This window comes from Gorilla gorilla, chromosome 10, assembly GCF_029281585.2.
Source record: "Gorilla gorilla gorilla isolate KB3781 chromosome 10, NHGRI_mGorGor1-v2.1_pri, whole genome shotgun sequence".
In the NCBI taxonomy this organism is placed as follows: domain Eukaryota; kingdom Metazoa; phylum Chordata; class Mammalia; order Primates; family Hominidae; genus Gorilla; species Gorilla gorilla.
Window position 1 is genome coordinate 96,121,666 of NC_073234.2, and position 20,736 is coordinate 96,142,401.

General features: G+C 39.4%; 1 protein-coding gene and 1 long non-coding RNA gene across 3 annotated transcripts in view; one reads left to right on the plus strand and one right to left on the minus strand.

Moving 5' to 3' along the window:
- Positions 1 to 214: 214 nt before the first annotated feature.
- Positions 215 to 20,736, plus strand: part of LOC129525963 (uncharacterized) — a 95,535-nt gene continuing 75,013 nt past the window's right edge. Inside the window, exons 1-3 of one of the 2 annotated variants that reach the window (XR_008670548.2) lie at positions 215 to 869; positions 3,290 to 3,358; positions 19,281 to 19,368. This is a non-coding gene — a long non-coding RNA (uncharacterized lncRNA). Of the gene's footprint in view, positions 870 to 3,289; positions 3,359 to 19,280; positions 19,369 to 20,736 lie in introns of those variants that run through there. The other variant, XR_010129373.1, reaches the window with a different exon arrangement.
- Positions 14,347 to 20,736, minus strand: part of LIN7A (lin-7 homolog A, crumbs cell polarity complex component) — a 145,541-nt gene continuing 139,151 nt past the window's right edge. The window contains exon 6 of the mRNA XM_004053624.4: positions 14,347 to 19,556. The gene's annotated coding sequence lies outside the window, so the exon portion shown is untranslated. The remainder of the gene's footprint in view (positions 19,557 to 20,736) is intronic.

Sequence of the window (20,736 nt, forward strand, 5' to 3'; positions counted from 1 at the left end):
CTGTCTGAGCCTAGCTCTCAGGTCTTGTGGACTTTTGCTCTCTCTTGAGATTTTTTCCTCTATTATGAGAACAAGCCCAAACTAGCCTACTGAGGGTAATAGACCATGGGGAAAAAAGCTGAGTCACTTCAATTGGAAGTCAGCCAACCCCAGAAACAGAGCTGCTCAGCTGATGGGCAATTGATTACAGGCACATGGGGAGGCCCAGCCAGTCAAACCCAGAACAGCCTGGCTGAGCTCAGCCTAATTCTGTGACTTTCAGGATGAGTAACAAAATAAATGATTCTTATTTTAAGCCAAAATTTTGGAGAGCAATCTTCCTCTTGTCAATGTCTATCTCAGTGCTATTTCAGACTCCTTTCATACTGTCAAATCTCACTCAACTTTTAGCATCTATTTCAATTGGCATCTCTTCCAAGAAGATTTTTCTAATTTCTTCAAGTGATGTGTTATCTCCCCTATAATTGAACCCCATTTTGATATTTGTGTCCTGTTTTAGTTTTTTTTTAACTTGTTTTCTATTAGAGGTGTTAGTGTCCTACTCATCTTGCTTTTCCTACAGCTAGTAAGTGGACATCCAGGAGGCATAAGGATATATCCCAGACCTGGCCAGTCATGCCACCATTTCCCATAATAATCTCCTTAAGAAGTGAGCACCAGACCCAAGTCATTCAGAGACTACCTGTAAGATATAGGCACTGAGGGAAAGAGTCTGGTTTTTCTTTTAGATGAAGAGCTATAAGAATGGAATTGAGACTAGGAGAGGAACATCCAAAGGAGAGAAAATGACTGCAGTGGGAGAGAACAAGAGCTACGATCAAAAAGAGGACAGACAAGTAGCACTGAGGAAGACAGAAGGGTAAGAAGAGGTAAGAATTCTATCAACACTGATATACTGAGACCTGGATCTGTCCTGCTTTGGAAGTAATTGATTCTCTCTCCTTTTTTTTTTTTTTTTTTTTTTTCCTTCTCAAGCTCAAGTGAGTTGTGTTTTGGTTAATTGCAAAAAGAAAAGAATCCTAAGCATCTTGTGAACTGAGACAGGTTAATATGAGTGATTCTCCAGTGCTATATCACCTATAGATATGTTGACTACATAATGTATTATCTATATTGGGACACTTCTGAGAGCAAAATGGAGTGCTAGTAATAATTATTTTGAAAAACCTAGTGCTAAATGAGACTGTCTCTTTGGGTTTCCCAGAAAAAAATCAGAAAAGCTGGATCTGCAAAGCTGAGGACTAGATGCTGGATTGTTGTGTTAGAAAAATCCAGGTCTAGACCTTCTATGGGTCCCCTTCTTTGTAGCAGACAGCCTCTCACACTTAGAACCCTATTATCTACAAAAATACAGCTAATAAACAAAAACTCACAGGAAGCAAAGATTTATGGAACAGGTAGCAATTAAACTCTTTGGAACTACGTTGTGTTTGTGTGGGATAGTTCTTGAATTTGTGTTTGTAATCACTATAACTTAAAGGAAGAAAAAAATAGGTATTAGTTCTCATGTATGATAATTTTCCTTCAAGATATTATGTTTTCTATCCTTGGTGTGGGGGAGGCAGTAGAAGTAGCAAATTAATATAATGTTTAAGTTAGTTGTTGAATATATATGGTATATAAAAGTTAAAACTCAGATAAAACTTTGTGTTAGCAACACAGATGAACACAATGTGGGCTAAAGCTGAAGAAATGTTTTGATTTCAATGATCACCTTTTATCTTCCTCTATAGGCTATAGCTGAGACAACAGTAATTAATCTCACAATCTCCTGTACCTGATATAATGGCTTAGGGGCAGAGGAGAACTACTGTAGTGTAAGTGGGGCCTGTGTTCTGATGGGCAATGGCAATAGGCAGGACCATTAATACAGATTCAGGCATATGGAAGTAGTATTATTGTGCCCACCTTGCTAATTTAAAACTCACTTTACACTTTAGAATTTCTCCTATGAAATAAGCAACCAAATATGTATCTACAGTAAAGTCATTTGGTGGGGGGATTGGGTATTTAATATTAATATGGTTAATATTTACATTAACCTCTACATTCATCCTGAGGATAAGAATAAGATCAGAACAACCAGGGAATAAGAGATAAGGATGACCACTTTTATCTTTACATTCTTTATCTCCTCTTTGTAGAAATAATAATAATAATAATTAAGGCTCTTTTCTTTTTTAAAAGTGTGTGGTGTTGAGTTCTCAACCCAGATGAACTTTGTGAGTGAGCTATAAAGAACTGAGATAGACCCAAAATAATCCAGCAGCCATTCTATAACGTTGAGAGGTGAAAGAAAATTTCTTTTAAGTAATATTAAGTACCCACTTGGTAGGTAATTACTATAGGAGAAATTAAAATGACAAAGACACAAATGGGTCCACTACAAGACAAGCTAAGAAAAACGCTAAAGAGGGTTTACAAGTAACAAATATCACAGTGGGGTTTGATGATGGAATAGATAACGTCACGTCTGAAAAAAATTAGAAAAACCTCCTTGGAAAAGAAGCTATTTGAAATGGGCCTTTTATGTTGGGGATTTTTTTCTGAGGAATGAAAGAGGCATTTCAGGAATAATCAAAATCTAAGAAGAAAGAAAGTTTGGGACAGTTTCCAGGAATAGGTAGTGGTCAATTTCGACTGCAAGATTAATAAGGCTAGAAAAGCAGTGCCATTTAGTAGGGAAATACACATTTCAAACCATATTACTCCCTAATGTTAGTTAGCATGTTAGCCTATCACTGAATTTTGCTCAGTCCCTCATCCCCTCATCGCGCACGCACACACACACACACACACACACACACACACACACCACATTCTAAGCAAATACTTTGAAATTTGTTGGTCATAATCTGATGTAGTCATGGTAGATATTTTGTACTGTAGAGCTGTGCTAGTTGTTAAGTTTAGCCTAAAGCTGCCTCCTTACATATTTAAAATTCAGCCTAAAGATTTCTCCATACACAGTGAACTGTAACCTAACCTAAATTGACATGTAAACACACTGTAACCTACTCTTATGGCAATCATCAAGATCCATCTATTAAAACTATGTTCAAATAGGGTAAATGCTGAGCTGTACATGATCTGGCTGTTCCTGTACCTCACTTTCATTTTCTGTAGGTCATTTTCCTTGTTCTGCCCCTAAGACTTCTTCCATCACACAGCTGTGCTGGAGTCTCTCTAAGCCTACTCTTGCTTGGGAGGCTGCTCAATTCCTGAAATATTCTTTGTTCAATTGAACTCTATCAAATTTGATTTGTCTAAGGTTTTTTTCTGTTTACAGATGGTGTCAGAAGTGGGATCCAAAGAAAAGCTTCCAGTGACCCCCAGGAGCACTGAGTGACCAAGCAAGGTACCTGCTGGGCCCATTGTATCCATTGTTTTCTTGTAGAAACTGGGGATTATTGGTTAGTTCTCCCTTGAATTCTGAAGCCCCACAGATTTGTGTTTTGAGACATTCTGAGTTTGAGCAAATTTCTGATCCAAACTGGGTTGGAAGTTGCAGCATAAATTAGGCTGGGCCCAGAATCAGATTGGCTCTGTTAATTAACTGAATTGGACCTAGTTAGAGGTCTTAGGTGTCTGACTGGCTCAGAGAGAAACTAGGATTAAATGGTTATACTACAGGGGATGCAAACTTCAGCTTTCATACATTTACAGAGATTTTTGTCAATTTTTCCTGGGCATTTGGGTATGGAAAAATTATTAAGTTGATCAAGGAGATCTGAGAGTCAAAGCCAAGATTCAGAGTAAAAATGGGATCCTTAATTTCTTAAGAACTGAGTAATCTACCTTCCAGCTATGCCTACATTTACACATGAAAAGTATTAGGCCCCAGAAGCAGCAAATGGTTATAGAAATGGCCAAATCTTACTAAAGATAGTTTAAAATTAGAGTGGAACATTCCAAGTGAACAACATTGCACTTTAAGAAGTGCATTTGAAAGTGAGGGCCCCCTAATTAGTCTCATCCACGGAGGTGTCTTTTTTTATTTTTTTTAAACAAGAAAAGACTTTTGCTTAAAGGCAAATAAAAAGCTCAAGCAACTAATTGAGAAGAAAAATGGAAACTGCTAACATTTTCACTTAGTTACTATGATGGTTAATACTGAGTATCAACTTGATTGGATTGATCCTGGGTATGTCTGTGAGGGTGTTGCCAAAGAAAATTAACATTTGAGTTAGTGAGCTGGGAAAGGCAGACCCACCCTTAATCTGGGTGGGCACCATCTAATCAGCTGCCAGAATGGCTAGAATATAAAGCAGGCAGAAAAAACAAAAAACAAACAAACAAAAAAACGTGAAAAGACTAGACTGGCCTAGCCTCCCAACCTACATCTTTCTCCCATGCTGGACCCTTCCTGTCCTTGAACATTGGACTACAAGTTCTTCAGTTTTGGGGACTCAAACTGGCTTTCCTTGCTCCTCAGCTTGCAGACGGCCTATTGTGTGACCTTGTGATCATGTGAATTAATACTTAGTAAACTCTCATACACAAACACACACACACACACACACACACACACATATTCTATTAGTTCTGTCCCTCTAGAGAACCCTGATTAAGGCAGTTACTATTCCATCCCAAAGGTGAAAAGAAAGCTATCCTAGATAATGTCTTTAGAAAAGGAAGATACTCAGTAAAGTAGGCTTGCTTCTTTTTCAGATCTATCCATACTGAGTTCAGGTATAGAGAATGCTTTCTTTGTCCTATTCCTTAATGTACTCCACCCTGAACTCAGTAATTTTAGCTAAGAAAGAGCAGCTGAATTAAAAAGATCATCTATCAAACTAAAACACACCTACCTGGCACTTAACCAGCTATCTTGAAAGACGTTTGTAAAAGCAATTTACATCTATAAAGGAAATCTCCATTTGTAAGAGCTCTATGTACATTAGAAACTCTTAACCATTGTTTTAGGTATGACAAGTCTTTCATGAGCGTCCCTGTGAAGAGACCACCAAACAGGCTTTGTGTGAGCAACATGGCTGTTTATTTCACCTGGGTGCAGGCGGGCTGAGTTCAAAAAGAGAGTCAGCAAAGGGAGATGGGGTGGAGCTGTTTTATAGGATTTGGGTAGGTAAAGGAAAAGGGGGGTTGTTCTCTGGCAGGCAGGAGTGGGGGTCACAAGGTGCTCAGTGAGCTTTTGAGCCAGGATGAGCCAGGAGAAGGAATTTCACAAGATAATGCCATCTGTTAAGGCAGGAACAGGCCATTTTCACTTCTTTTGTGGTGGAATGTCATCAGTTAAGGCAGGAACTGCCCACCTGGATGTGTACGTGCAGGTCACAGGGGATATGATGGCTTAGCTTGGGTTCAGAGGCCTGACATTCCTGTGTTCTTATGTTAATAAGAAAAATAAAATGAAATAGTGGTAAAGTGTTGGGATGGTGAAAATTTTGGGGGATGGTATGGAGAGATAATGGGCAATGTTTCTCAGGGCTGCTTCGAGCGGGATTAGGGGTGGCGTGGGAACCTAGAGTGGGAGAGATTAAGCTGAAGGAAGATTTTGTGGTAAGGGGTGATATTGTGGGACTGTTAGAGGAAACATTTGTCATTTAGAATTATTGGTGATGGCCTGGATACGGTTTTGTATGAATTGAAAAAGTAAACGGAATAAGAGAAGGAGAAAAACAGGTATTAAAGGTCGAAGAATTGGGAGGACCCAGGACATCTGATTAGAGAGTGCCTAAGGAGATTCAGCATAGTCCTGCCAGCAAAGATTATTTATTTACTTCAAGAGTTAAGAGTGGCGGTTTGGGGATAGCACCAGGAGATATCAGCTGTGATGGCTTGGAGAAACAGTGTAAACCAGCAGTGTAAACAAGAGCAGGGCATGTATGAGTAGTTGAGAATGGTGAATAGGAGTATGACTAGAAAGAAGATAGTAGGGATGACAAGTTTTTTTGGGGCACAGTCTAAGTTGGTCTGGTGTCTGGAATGAGACTGGGGCCTAATAAAAAGGAGCGTCTATACAGGAGCTCAAATGGGCTGTATCTTGTAGCATTCCAAGGACAGGCCTGAATCCTGAGAAGGGAAAGTGGTAAAAGTATTGTCCAGTCTTTTTTAAGTTGGTGGCTGAGCTTGGTAAGGTGTGTTTTTAAAAGACCATTAGCTCGTTCTACCTTTCCTGAAGACTGAGGACTGTAAGGGATATAAAGATTTCACTGAATACCAAGAGCCTGAAAAAATGCTTGGCTGATTTGACTAATAAAGGCTGGTCTGTTATCAGACTGTATAGAGGTGGGAAGGCCAAACTGAGGAGTTACGTCTGACAGAAGGGAAGAAATGACCACGGTGGCCTTCTCAGACCCTGTATGAAAGGACTCTACCCATCCAGTGAAAGTATCTACCTAGACTAAGAGGTATTTTAGTTATCTGACTCGGGGCATGTGAGTAAAGTCAATTTGCCAGTCCTGGGCAGGGACAAATCTTTGAGCTTGATGTGTAGGAAAGGGAGGGGACCTGAACAATCCCTGAGGGGTAGTAGAATAGCAGATGGAACACTGAGAAGTGATCTCCTTGAGGATAGATTTCCATGATGGAAATGAAATAAGAGGTTCTAAGAGACGGGCTAGTGGCTTGTACTATAGCATAGCCTGCCTTTCCTGGTGTGTGGCGATTAGGCCGGGTGGAACTGCCATAAATAAACCAAGTGTGATCAGGGTGAGAAACAAGGAAGAAGGAAATTTGGGGAAATGGGGTGAACGTCAGGTGGATCACAGAGATACAGTCATGTGGGTCAGGTGTGGTATCAGGAATAATGTGGGAGGCCGGATTGAAGTCCGGGCCAGGAACAATGGTAATTGTGGGACTTAACAAAGAGTGAGTACAGCTGAAGGAGCTGGGGAGCAGAAAGTATATGCGTCAGGTATGAGGAAGAAAATAGATTTTGGAAGTGATGAGAAATGTAGAGAGTAAGTTGAGGATAGTTTGTGATTTTGAGGGCCTCTAAAAGTATCAGGGTGGCAGCAGCCGCTGCACAGAGACATGATGGCTAGGCTAAAACAGTAAGGTCAAGTTGTTTGGACAGAAAGGTTACAGGGTGCAGTCCTGGCTCTTGTGTAAGAATTCTGACTGCACTAACCATGCCTAGGAAGGAAACGAGTTGTTGCTTTGTAAGGGATTGAGGTTTGGGAGATTAATCAGACACGATCAGCAGGGAGAGCACGTGTGTTTTCATGAGAATTATGCTGAGATAGGTAACAGATAAGGAAGAAATTTAGGCTTGACTGAAGTAATGGGGGCTGTCTGTGAAGCTTTGCGGCAGTACAGCCCAGGTAATTTGCTGAGCCCGATGGGTGTCAGGGTCAGTCCAAGTGAAAGCAAAGAGAGGCTGGGATGATTGGTGCAAAGGAATAGTAAAGAAAGCATGCTTGAGATCCAGAATAGAATAATGGATTGTGGAGGGAGGTATTGAGGATAGGAGAGTATATGGGTTTGGCACCATGGGGTGGATAGGCAAAACAATTTGGTTGATAAGACATAGATCCTGAACTAACTTGTAAGGTTTGTCTGGTTTTAGGACAGGTAAATTGGGGGAATGATAAGGAGAGTTTATAGGCTTTAAAAGGCCATGCTGTAGCAGGCAAGTGATAACAGGCTTTAATCCTTTCAAAGCATGCTGTGGGATGGGATATTGGAGTTGAGTGGGGTAAGGGTGATTAGGTTTTAGTGAGATGGTAAGGGGTGCATGATCGGTCACCAAGGAGGGAGTAGAGGTATCTTATACTTGTGGGTTAAGGTGGGGGAGTACAAGAGGAGGACGCAAAGGAGGCTTTGGATTGGGAAAAAGGGCAGCAATGAGATGTAGCTGTAATCCAGGAATTGTCAGGGAAGCAGATAATTTAGTTAAAGTGTCTCAGCCTAATAAGGGAACTGGGCAGGTGGGGATAACTAAAAGGAGTGCTTAAAAGAGTATTGTCTAAGTTGGCACCAGAGTTGGGGAGTTTTAAGAGATTTAGAAGCCTGGCTGTCAATACCCACAACAGTTATGGAGGCAAGGGAAACAGGCCCTTGAAAATAAGGTAATGTGGAGTGGGTAACCTCCGTATTGATTAAGAAGGGGACGGACTTACCTTGCACTGTGAGAGTTACCCGAAGCTCGGCGTCTGTGATGGTCTAGGGGGCTTCCAAGGCAATCGGGCAGCATCAGTCTTCAGCCGCTAAACCAAGAAGATCTGGGAAAGAGTCAGTCAGAGAGCCTTGGGCCAGAGTTCCAGGGGCTCTGGGAGTGGCTGCCAGGTGAGTTGGACAGTCCGATTTCCAGTGGGGTCCCACACAGATGGGACGCGGCTTAGGAGGAATCCTGGGCTGCAGGCATTCCTTGGCCTGGTGGCCAGATTTCTGGCACTTGTAGCAAGCTCCTGGGGGAGGAGGTTCTGGAGGAACGCCTGGCTGCTGCGGTTCAGGCATTTGGAAGTTCTTGTGTGCGGGAGATGTGGCTGGGGTTTGTCTCACAGTGGAGGCAAGGAATTGCAACTTTTTTCTATTATTGTACACCTTGAAGGCAAGGTTAATTAAATCCTGTTGTGGGGTTTGAGGGCCGGAATTTAATTTTTGGAGTTTTATTTAATGTCGGGAGCAGATTGAGTAATAAAATGTATTTTGAGAATAAGATGGCCTTTTGACCTTTTAGGGTCTAGGGCTGTAAAGTGTCTCAGGGTTGCTGCCAAACGAGTCATGAACTGGGCTGGATTTTTATATTTGATGAAAAAGAGCCTAAACGCTATCTGATTTGGGATAAAGAAAAAGGAGCATTAACTTTGACTATGCCTTTAGCTCCAGCCACCTTTTTAAGAGTAAATTGCTGGGCAGGTGGGGGAGGGCTAGTCACGGAAAGAAACTGTAAGCCTGACCAGGTGTGAGGAGGGGAGGTGATAAAAGGATTACAGGGTGGAGGAGCAGAGGCTGAGGAAGAATTGGGACCTAGCTCGGCCTGGCGAGGAGCAGCCTGGGGAGGAGGGGAGAGGTCAGATGGGTCTGTAGAAAAGGAAGATTAGAAAGACTCAGTGACGCTTGGGGTTGGGACTGAGGGGACAGGTGGGAGGGAAAGAAGGAAGATTTGAGACGAGTTGTACTAGGCACAGAGACTAGGGAGGGACCGATGTGTAAAAGAATGCCTGGACATCAGGCACCTCAGACCGTTTGCCCATTTTACGACAAGAATTATTTAGATCTTGCAGGATGGAACAATTGAAAGTGCTGTTTTCTGGCTATTTGGAACTACTGTCGAGTTTGTATTGGGGTCAGGCGGCATTGCAGAAGAAAATAAGACGCTTAGATTTTAGGTCAGGTGAGAGTTGAAGAGGTTTTAAATTCTTAAGAACACAGGCTAAGGGAGAAGAAGGAGGAATGGAGGGTGGAAGGTTGCCCATAGTGAAGGAGGCAAGTTTAAAGAAAAGGGAGAGTAGAGACATGGAGGGAAGCGGTTCGGGGGTTCTTACCCTCCAGAAAAGTGGGAAAGGGGTTGGGGCGCAGAGATACGAGGTTGGGGTGCGGAAATAAGGGATCAGGGAACAGAGATATAAGAGGTTGGGGAGCGGAAATAAGGGATCGGGGTGCAGAGATATAAGATGTCAGGGCACGGAAATAAGGGATTGGGGCACAGAGATAAGAGGTCAGTGCGCAGAAATAAGGGATTGGGGTGCAGAGATATAAGAGGTTGGGGCATGGAAATAAGGGATTGGGGCACAGAGATAAGAGGCTGGGGTACTTGCCCCTCCTTTAGAAAAGCGGGACTTGCCACTAAGAGTGAAGGAGAAGGGGTTGGGGGTTTCTTGCCCCCCAGAAAAGAGAAGGGGTAGAGACACGGAGAGAAGGGGCTGAGGTACTTGCCCCTACCCCAGAAAAGCGGGACTTGCCGCTAAGGGTGAAGGACCAAGGCAGGCATCCCTGAGTGGTCTTACACCTCCGAAACCTGGGTGAATAATCAGAGAAGCGTCCCTCCAATGATTAAACACCAAGGGAAGGCTGCCTTCCCTAGTCGGTGACTGGCACCAGAGTTTTGGGTCCACGGATAAAACGTGTCTCCTTTGTCTCTACCAGAAAATGAAAAGAACTGAAATTAAAAGAAGGGAGAGATTGAAGAGCGGAAAGGAGAAAGTGGTTGAGGGACAGTGAGAGAGGTTGGAAAAGAGAGTAAAAAGAGGCCGCTTACCAGATTTGAAATTGGTGAGATGTTTCTTGGGCTGGTTGGTCTGAGGACCTGAGGTCGTAGGTGGATCTTTCTCATGAAGCAAAGAGCAGGAGGACAGGGGATTGATCTCCCAAGGAAGGTCCCCCGATCCGAGTCACGGCACCAAATTTCATGTGCGTCCGTGTGAAGAGACCACCAAACAGGCTTTGTATGAGCAACGTGGCTGTTTATTTCACCTGGGTGCAGGCGGGCTGAGTCCAAAAAGAGAGTCAGCAAAGGGAGATAGGGGTGGGGCCGTTTTATAGGATTTGGGTAGGTAAAGGAAAAGGGGGGTTGTTCTTTTGGCGGGCAGGAGTGGGGGGTCACAAGGTGCTCAGTAGGGGAGCTTTTGAGCCAGGATGAGCCAGGAGAAGGAATTTCACAAGATAATGCCATCTGTTAAGGCAGGAACAGGGCATTTTCACTCCTTTTGTGGTGGAATGTCATCAGTTAAGGCAGGAACCGGCCGTCTGGATGTGTACGTGCAGGTCACAGGGGATATGATGGCTTAGCTTGGGCTCAGAGGCCTGACAAAGTCATACCTTTGTTTAAGGTGCTTTTCTCACATCTTGTCTTAACTGAACTTTTACTTACACCAGTTTTTCCTTGGTTTGAGCAAATGATACAATATGTAGGCCTAAAGTTTTAGCTCTGTGCTTTTGAAATACAAATCTTGTTTCACGTAAGAATTGTGCCTTTAGAAATACCACTTTGGTGCCTACTTAACAACTGCTTAGAACAATGAAACAGGTAATTGGAAGATTGATAGGCTGAAGGGGGGAAATCCACTTAGAGTCTGACAAACGAGAATCCTTTATAAAAGCTGTAAGATCTGCTTCTATCTGTGTTTGTCCGTATACATTATGTGTATGTGATAATATTTGGTAAAAAAAAGAAAAAAAAGCTAATTTTAAAAATTGTTGGTAAAATAGGAATGGCTTCAAAATTATCAGTTAAATATAATTCAGTACTTGCTTGATTTGACTGCAAGCTTGTGTTTTTGGTTGAGCCTCTGGATTTGAGAGTCTGAGTAGGTGGTCATTGTGAGGCATGGGGACATGTTCTCAGTACCTAGACCAGCAGCTATAAGACAGAGACAGGCCCACTATCGACCCTTCTTCCTTGTCTCAGCTTTGCCTCCTGGCTATTCTGGGAGGGTTTCCATCCTCCAAACATTTTCTCCCTGGCTCTGTCTTTTATCCTGACCTCAATACCTGGTATATAAATACAGGACTCAAGCCCTGCTTTTCATAGTCCTCTTGGGTGCCACGTGGCTATTTGGAACCCAGGATGACTAGGAAAGACATTGGGTAGGGTATTTGTGCTGTAATTTGGAGAGACAGGACTAGCTGGATTTCCTAGGCTGACTAAGAATCCCTAAGCCTAGCTGGGAAGGTGACCACATTCACCTTTAAACATGGGGCTTGCAACTTAGTTCACACCCAACCAATCAGAGAGCTCACTAAAATGCTAATTAGGCAAAAAACAGGAGGTAAAGAAATAGCCAATCATTTATTGCCTGAGAGCCCAGCGGGAGGGACAAGGATTGGGATATAAACCCAGGCATTGCAGCCAGCAACGGCAAACCTCTTTGGGTCCCCTCCTTGTATGGGAGCTCTGTTTTCACTCTATTTCACTCTATTAAATCTTGCAACTGCACTCTTCTGGTCCATGTTTGTTACGGCTCCAGCTGAGCTTTCGCTCACCATCCACAACTGCTGTTTTGCCGCTGTCACAGACCCGCTGCTGACTTCCATCCCTCCGGATCCAGCAGGGTGCCCGCTGTGCTCCTGATCCAGCAAGGTGCCCATTGCCACTCCCGATTGGGTTAAAGGCTTGCCATTGTTCCTGCATGGCTAAGTGCCTGGGTTCATCCTAATCCAGCTGAACACTAGTCACTGGGTTCCACGGTTCTCTTCCATGACCCACAGCTTCTAATAGAGTTATAACACTCACTGCATGGCCCAAGATTCCATTCCTTGGAATCCGTGAGGCCAAGAACCCCAGGTCAGAGAACACGAGTCTTGCCACCATCTTGGAAGTGGCATGCTGCCATTTTGGAAGTGGCCCACCACCATCTTGGGAGCTCTGGGAGCAAGGACCCCTGGTAACAGTTTCAAAATTATTTTCAGTAATTTAAAATTTTAAAGTCAACTTTTGTTAAATTAATAGTCATAAAATGCCTGAGTCATTTTTAAATAAGGTAAAATACTGAAATATTAGTTATCAGGCATGAGTTTAAGTCTATATACCTTGACATATTATTTTTATACAGTATAGAAAAGCTAAATATATTTAGATCTGTTTACAATAATTTAGGAAAATGTCTTTCTAAAAAACTATAAACTTGTTTTTATCTATAAATACTGATATAAAACAGTTCAAAATTTCTTCCTAATATTTTCACTAGAAATTAGGGTTACTGAGAGTTAAAATTGGAGTTAATGTAATTAAAACTACTAGATATGAAAACAACAATTATTTATACAGAATGTATAAACAAAAGCAAGATACGCTTTTGGTGAGGAAAGTTTTAAAGGCATAAAAGTGTGTGTTGACATAAAAATAATTTTGTCTAGAAGTTTCTTAAAAATTTCAAATTGAATATGAAATAGGTAAAACTAAATGAATATAGAGAGTTTGGAAGAGCTAGAAAATGTAAAACAAAAAAGGGTGTATGAAAATATTGTGTGGCTATAAGATGACAGATCTGATAGATTTATAAGGTTTTATTAAAATTAGCTTTAGTGTTGATAATATACTAATCCAAAAGTAAAATTTGGTTTTCTCTTTTGAACAAAAATTTTTTGTAGTGTTAATATGTCAGTAAAATGTTTTTGTTCACCTTTTGAGTAAAAAGCAAAAAATAAGAAACAGTGATGAGAGAGAGACATATTCCATCTCATGCTCTATCTCTCAGGTATTTTGATTGTTTGGGAAACCGGGTCTTCTCTCAAAGAGTAAAGGTTTTTGCTTTTTTTCAAAATCTTTAAATTGTTATTTCGGCTACGTGGATGATCATTATTTTACAGTGGCCTGTGATTCTATTTTGGTTAAGTGTTTTAAAACACATATTTGACAGGTTTCCTAAAATCAAATTTCATCTTCATAATTAAGTCTTTTTTTTTTTGACCTCTAAAGTTAGGATGCTAGAGAAGGTCCCTCCAGCTTCCAAAAGTGAGAGAAATAGAATTATTTGATGTGTTAAATTACATGGGAAGCCTTATCAAATAAGAAATGATGCTTAACCTTCTTTGAGTTGTATTTCATAAATATGTTATTAATATATGTTCCAAAATTGTATGGGACTCCTAAAATTCTGATATGTCTGGGTATAGACTATCACTCATAATTATGGTTAATATGTTAAATTATTGTAGGCCACAGAAATAACCAAATTTCCTTGTGGATTGTGTCCTTATGCCTATCTTAAGTCATTTCCACAGTTAATTGCTTAATTCTGATGCAGTTTCGGAAAACTTCACAAGCAAGCAAAATCCTAGAATATTGTGTCTTCAAAGAGGTTTGTGAAAGGATGGAAAGGACACTGATAAACATTCTTGAATATAGGTTTCTGGTAACTACATGACCATATAATTTGAACTGGGTAAAAATTCCCTTTATGATTCATTTTATAATAAACCAGTAAACTAAGTAGGTGTTTTCCTCAGTTTTGTGAGCTGTCCCAGCTGAACCCAAAGAAGGGCTTGTGAGAATCTCAGTCTCCAGCCAGTCAAAGGACAGGTGACAACCTACTACTTGCAATTGGCATCTTAAGTAGGCTAAGTGTTGTGAGACTGAGCCCTCAATCTGTGGAATCTACACCATCTTCAAGTAAATAGTTTCAGAACTGAATTGAATTATAGGACATCCATTTGGTACCTGCTTGGAAAATTGATGGGGTGGGGGGAGTGGGGAAACCTTTACATTTGGTCACAGAAGTGTTCTATGTTGAGTTTGAGACTAGAAAGCAAAGAAAAATTTGTCTTTTCCTTTACAGAATCTAAGCCCTCAATAGAATGACACCACTGTGTGGTCAAGAATGGAGAAACCCAAGAAACTTAGCACCCCAATATTCAGGTGTCTTCAGTATCTAAAAATTCTTTTACACCCATGCTTTAAAAGAACTTAAAGTCATTTGATAATGAAAACAATACTTCCAGTTTAGTGTCTAATACTTTTACTTCCCAGCAGCATAATACCACTTTGGTCAGGTTGAACCACTGCACAATTTTGCAGCTCTTTCAGAAAAATAATGAAAACAATTGGAAAGACATGATGTACATGCAAATGGTGAGAAAATGATACTATTGTCCAATCCTTCCCCGTAAATGTAAAATATCCTTAGTTCATCTCCAAACTGTGTATTTATTATAAGCCCTTACATCAGGGATTTTGTTTCTTTCAGTTTTTGTAGCACCAAATAGACACAGTGGCTAACAAGAAATAAATCTGAAAAGTCACTGAAATATTTATCACATGTCAGAAATTTTCTGGTCTGTACCTTTAACCATGTTCCTGGCTTCACATATTCTTCTCAAGAGTAAGCTACAACATAAGATTGAGTTCTCACCCTGTGTTTGCTACTGATGTGATTTGTTTACCATGAATAATACCTTGTTAATATCTTTTGTATATTACTTTACAATTTCCAAGTATTTTATATACAGTGACTCACTTAGTGACTCATTCATTTTAATGTAATGGTGTCCCCCAAACCACGATAATGATTTCACACATGAACTCTTGTGTCAGACTGCGTGGGTTCAAATCCCAGTTCCACCTGCTAGCTGTGTGACCTTGGACAAGTCACATAATATATCTGTGCTTCAGTTTTTTTATCTATAAAATGGAACCTACTGAATAGAGTTGTTGAAGGGATTTAGTGAGATAGTCCATAAAAGCACTCAGCACAGTAGCTAGAAAATAGAGCTGCATAAATGCTAGTTATGAATAAATTACTTACCTACCTCACTGGGGTATAACCATGGTTTATAGATAAACTGAGCAGCATTTTTGAGCAGTGGTTTTAGAAAAGCAAGCTCACACAAATCTGTGCAGGGAGTATTTCATGACTTCCATGGGGTGAGGAATTTTATTTTTTCTATCAGGTGTGAAGAGGACCCAATGGACAGTAAACTCTCTAGTTATTGCTAGGGTAAACGTTGGAGAGTTTCTCACAGTAAGCTCCAAGAGGGATTGTGTCTGTCTTGTTTGCTGTTGCATTTCCAGAACCTAGCATGCACTAGGTACACAATAAGTATTTGTTAAATGAATAAACACATGGAAACATCTGAGTAAATATGTGATTAAACTTCAGCTTAGTGTATTTTAGGAATCAAATATGAAAGGATAAATGATCTTTTGAAAATAGGAGAGATTTAGGGATGGTGTCTCCAATTATTATGAATTTCTTAGAGAACGGTTGTTAATAAATATCAAAGGGGATAATATGCCTGATGATATTTTTATATAAAAATGAAAATATCTTTTATAAAATTTAAAAATGGGGTTTTATGTTTGAATCATTCCTGCCAGATAATTCAGGAAGCTTGTATAAAGAACTAGAAAGGTTGAGTTGAACTCAGCATAAAAACTCTGTATCCCCAAACATTGTTCCTTATCCACTGTTCAAATGTCCTCAAATCTTTGAAGCCTTTAAAGTAATTAATGAAATTCCAAATTCATACATCTAAAAAGTTTTTATATGGACTCAATTATGGTTCTAACCATGAAATTTAGAAATCATAGTGACAATCAGTATAATATAAGCTGGTAAAATTTGTGAGATTTTCAGAAGGCAAAATCCATGTTTTTTGTATATTCACTGATTCAGCCATTTATTCATCCAACAAATACTGAGTGCCTACATTGTGCCAGGCAGTGGTCAAGGCAGTCACAGCCCTTTCTCTATAGTTTTCCAGCTAGAGAGGGATGAGATGGGTCGGACCACCTCATATTTTGGAAGATCTTTTTCTATGTTGGCCTCCCTGAATCTTCAGAGCATTGAGTTCTAAGTTGTCTAAAGCTGGTCTTATGAACAGGCTGTGTCTGTATGATAAAAACAAACTAGTTAAAAGATGAGAAATTTAGGCATTATTCACACATCCACACATATCTATAGATGTTTAAAATAATGTAGACAAAATATTCCACCTCTTGGGGTCCTACGGGCACAGTTGAGTAACATGAAATGAGATAAGATCAGTTTGATGTCACAGTTGAAAACTGCATTTGTAAATCTGTGTAATCCATCTTGAGCCAAGTTCTTTGGAGACAGTCTAAAATCCTTAAAAAGCCTCTGCATGCTAGATTTTGCATTTAGATCTAAGTATTGTCTTAAAAGATTGTGATTGTTCACATAACTGGAGAATTCCCTATTGACTACATGATTGAGGAAACACAAAAGTCTGTTATTCTTTCCAAAGTCAATTGTAACTTAAGCTCGTTATCTCCCTGCAGATGTTCTATTTCAAATGACAACAGAATCAAAATGTAAATGCTCCAGTGAAAAGGCTTGGAAACTCTTTTACTGAACTGTGCTCTATGTATTTGTCTTCAAAATCATAGCAGGAAAAAGTTTAGAAAAATCTATCCCACCGGCCACTGACCTAAAAAAGGGAAAAAATTAAATTTCACCAGGATTTCTGGTGATATCATAGCAGTTTTTAAAATTATAACGTTTAATACCTAATTTGTTTATTACATTGAATTGAGCTTCATGTCAGAGCAATGCAGATTTTTATTTTAATATAATTTGGGACATGTCAGTGGCTCTAATATGATCGTTAATAATGAAGATAATTAGTATAATACAAGTTGTGGTAATTTCCTTCTTCTTCTGGCTTCAGTGAAACTTAAGAGAACCACAGGTGGCTTAAGTCTTAGTGATGGCTACCTCTGATTAAAACTTTAGGAAAAGACTTACATTTCAACCAACAAGATTTTACTGAAGGAAAATGGTCATTTGTATATGAGACCACTCTGACGTATAATCCATCCTTAGATGTCCTAGGTGTGATGGATTGCTTCTTTACTTTGACAAACAATCTGGTATGCCTTTATCAGCACTTAACATTAACCAAATGAAGCATAAATACAAAGGCTTCTAGAAAACACAAATGTAAACTATCTTACCATTTGATAGTTGTTTCTGTAACACTGTGACAATATTTGTATTGATGTGAAACCATATGATAACTTTAATTTTGACCAAACATTTATGACTAAGTGAAAACATACTCACTCACCTTAAGCTCCAAATTTATACAATGTATTGAAATGTGTTGAAATGACCATTTTCTCATGACAAGGGTTCAGTGATTTCCCTTCATGAGAATCCTGTGGCATTGCCTGAATAGCTTTAATATATCTTTGTTAAATGATAACTAAAATATATGTTTTATTAAATTTTTCTTATAAAAATGTGAACTATCTCTTTCAAACTGAATACATCGTCTCCATTCATTCCCTTTTATCATGCTTGTCCTTTTTGTAAATCTATTTTACATAACATACAGGGTCCTAACTGCCCCCACCTCACCACCCCCGTTCTGTCTAGTAAAAAATGATATGTATTCAAGGATGGGAATCTGTTATCACAGGGGGGCATTGTTGAAATTAGCAAATGTCCTAGTTTCCTTGCTGTTTTTCCTCTGGTGAGGGATGCATTGTGAAGAGCAGGGAAAACCTGGTATTGACAGTACTATCACCCAACAGGGCATAATAAAATGTGCTGGATAGTTTTGATTGGTTTTGTTTTATTTTCAAGAAGACAGTCTAAACTGAGCTTCATACATTTCTATTTTGGGGGATTATCTGAAGTGTCAAATTGTATTGTATCTTGGGGAATCAATTTCTGTATTTGAGAAAAGGGAACATTCAAATATTTGCCTGTGGTTTCCTGATCTATTTTGAATACTTCAACTAAGCAATTATTCTTTTCTTAGGTTCATTTATGTGCTTAAGGTATTCAAATGCCCAAACAATTATTGCTTCCTATTTATTTCATAAAGTAAAATCAGACTTAGGTGCCTAGATTTACCATAAACCAAAAATTATGACTTGTAAATGTAGTTATAACAGATTATTTTCCAGTGAATGATATTTTCTGAAAGATGATATCTCATTGTCTATTTACCTATGGGAATATATTAACAAAGTTGGTGGTTTTATTTTTTTTTTCTAGAGGAAGCAGCATCTGCCATTCACAATATTGATATCACTGGTTTCCACCTGCCCAATTATAAGAGAAATAATACTTGTTTATCTTAGAGTGCCAAAAATATCTAGTTTATATTTGGGGAAATTGACCTAAACTTTGTGTGACACAAATATTTGAATATATATGCACATATAATTTAGTTTTGCTAAGCTTTAAAATATGAAATAGGCTTCTATGACACCACATCAGTGTGAGTAGAGTTTAGATTTCTTCAGTGTTTATCAATCAAAAAGTATAAAACTCAACAAAAAATATTGAGAGTGGGTTTATGTATATAACATATGAGAATCTGTTCACGGGGCTAGGTCCTTTGCTAGTATTCTCTTACTAGATTCTTAATACTCGGTAAGAAAAGAACCTAAGTTGTAACAAATGCACTCTGATAATATATATTTTATAGAATAAATATACATTATACTCTGTTGGAATTAATAATAATAGATACAAGCAATAAGTAAAAACTACAGTGCTAGAGTTCCTACGCTTTCTTCTAACAAACTAAAAGTTGAGCTAAAATTGGTCCATTCTATTAATGCATAATAAAATTCGTGGAAACAAAAGAAAAAGCCGATTGCTTCTAGAACCTGAAGAAAATATAAATATAGTATGATACCTTGCGATTTTCAAGAGGAAAACAGGTTGAACTTGCAATTAACTGGAATTCCAATTCAGACAACTCAGCACTATGGATTGTGGAGCAGGTGAGGGTAAGGAGCAATGTGTAGGTTTCACTTTGAACTGATGCAGTTTGAATTATAGCGTAATGAGGGGTTTGCTAATATCTGGAAAAGCTATGGACCCAAGATTCACTCAATCTTGGCCCTGGTGATTTATTTAAAAGTCATAGACTTTATTCTTCTTACACTGTTTCAGTTTGCAGACTAGAAAACCTCTCCCTCTGCACACTGAGAATTCCCACTGCAGTGAATGGAAGGTCAATGTATGTAAAGCCCGTGTGAGCAGTGGCGGTTCAAGCCCAGAGAAAGAAGGTGTCGAGTTGCCTTGGTAAAGAATTTATACACCATGTGTTCACAGCTTCTTGACAGGCATAATTATCAGTGTTGTCTTTTACTATGTGCTGGGATTCTGAAGCACGGTTTCAAATTTGTGACTATCGGATGTTTGATCAAGTAGTTTTCCCTCAAGGGCCTGAAAGAGAAAAAGAGTGAAGAGAAATCAGTGATTAGTATTCATTTGTCAACTACAATATGCTAAAAATATCAAAAGAGCATATGCTATGTGAGAACAGCAAGGATTATTTTGGGTGCTATCATTCATGCACCATCTTCCACATATGAAAAAATTCGTTTGATGTTTGCAAAGGAAGTAATTATCAAATGAGGATGGAAAAGACACAGTTGTTCCCTAAAATGAAATAAAGAACACCAGTTTGGAAACATTTCAAATGTAAAACATTTTCTTCTTCCATTTCCAGATGATTCTATTTTTCCTCATGAAGGCAAAGAATAACCAACATTTATGTTATGACTCTTAGGGCTTTTAGTAGTGCTTTTGTTGAGGTAGAAGCCAGCAAAACCTCTCTCTGCTAGGCTGGGAGCACCAATATTCCTTCTCTGACGTGGACATTAAATCTGTCTCTCTTCATAAGGTCAGCCTGACACCACATGAAACAGAGTAGGCAATTACCTCTATGGTCAGATTTTGGGGAGCAGTCTTGCCAGATACTACCCCCATACCTGCCACTCTTCCACTATTAGAGGGTCATTTCTTTCAGAGAGAACAGTGATTTTTACGTCTTCGTTCTCAAAGCTGCAGATATTTTTATTTCAATGAATGCCAAGCACCATATTGAAAACAGATTTTAACAAAATTGTTCTGTTTACTTTGCGTCAACACTCTCCAGCTGTCATGCTTTAAAGAGATGTGCCCAACCTCCCCTGGGGCCTACTGGGTGGGTTGAAAACCGTGCATAAAGCCATTGTGTTTCCTCAGGAGTCACCAACGAGATATTATATAACAACACATGAGCATTAACATTTTAACTATTATAATATCATCACTCCGACTACTATTTCTATCACTAATGAAAATTTATTGAGTGCTCACTAAGTGTCACATATTTTGCTAAGAGTTTCACATTTTTTTTCATATTTAATCTCCACAACAGACCATTTTACTGAATCTTAGATTGAATAACTTCCTAAAGGTCATTTAGCTACAAAGTGACCAGAGATCTAGACTGAGTTCTTTTTTTTTTTTGAGTTGAAGTAAATCTTCACTTCCCAGACTCAAGCAATTCTTCTGCCTCAGCCTCCTGAGTAGCTGGGACTACAGGCATGTGCCACCACCCCTGGCTAATTTTTGTATT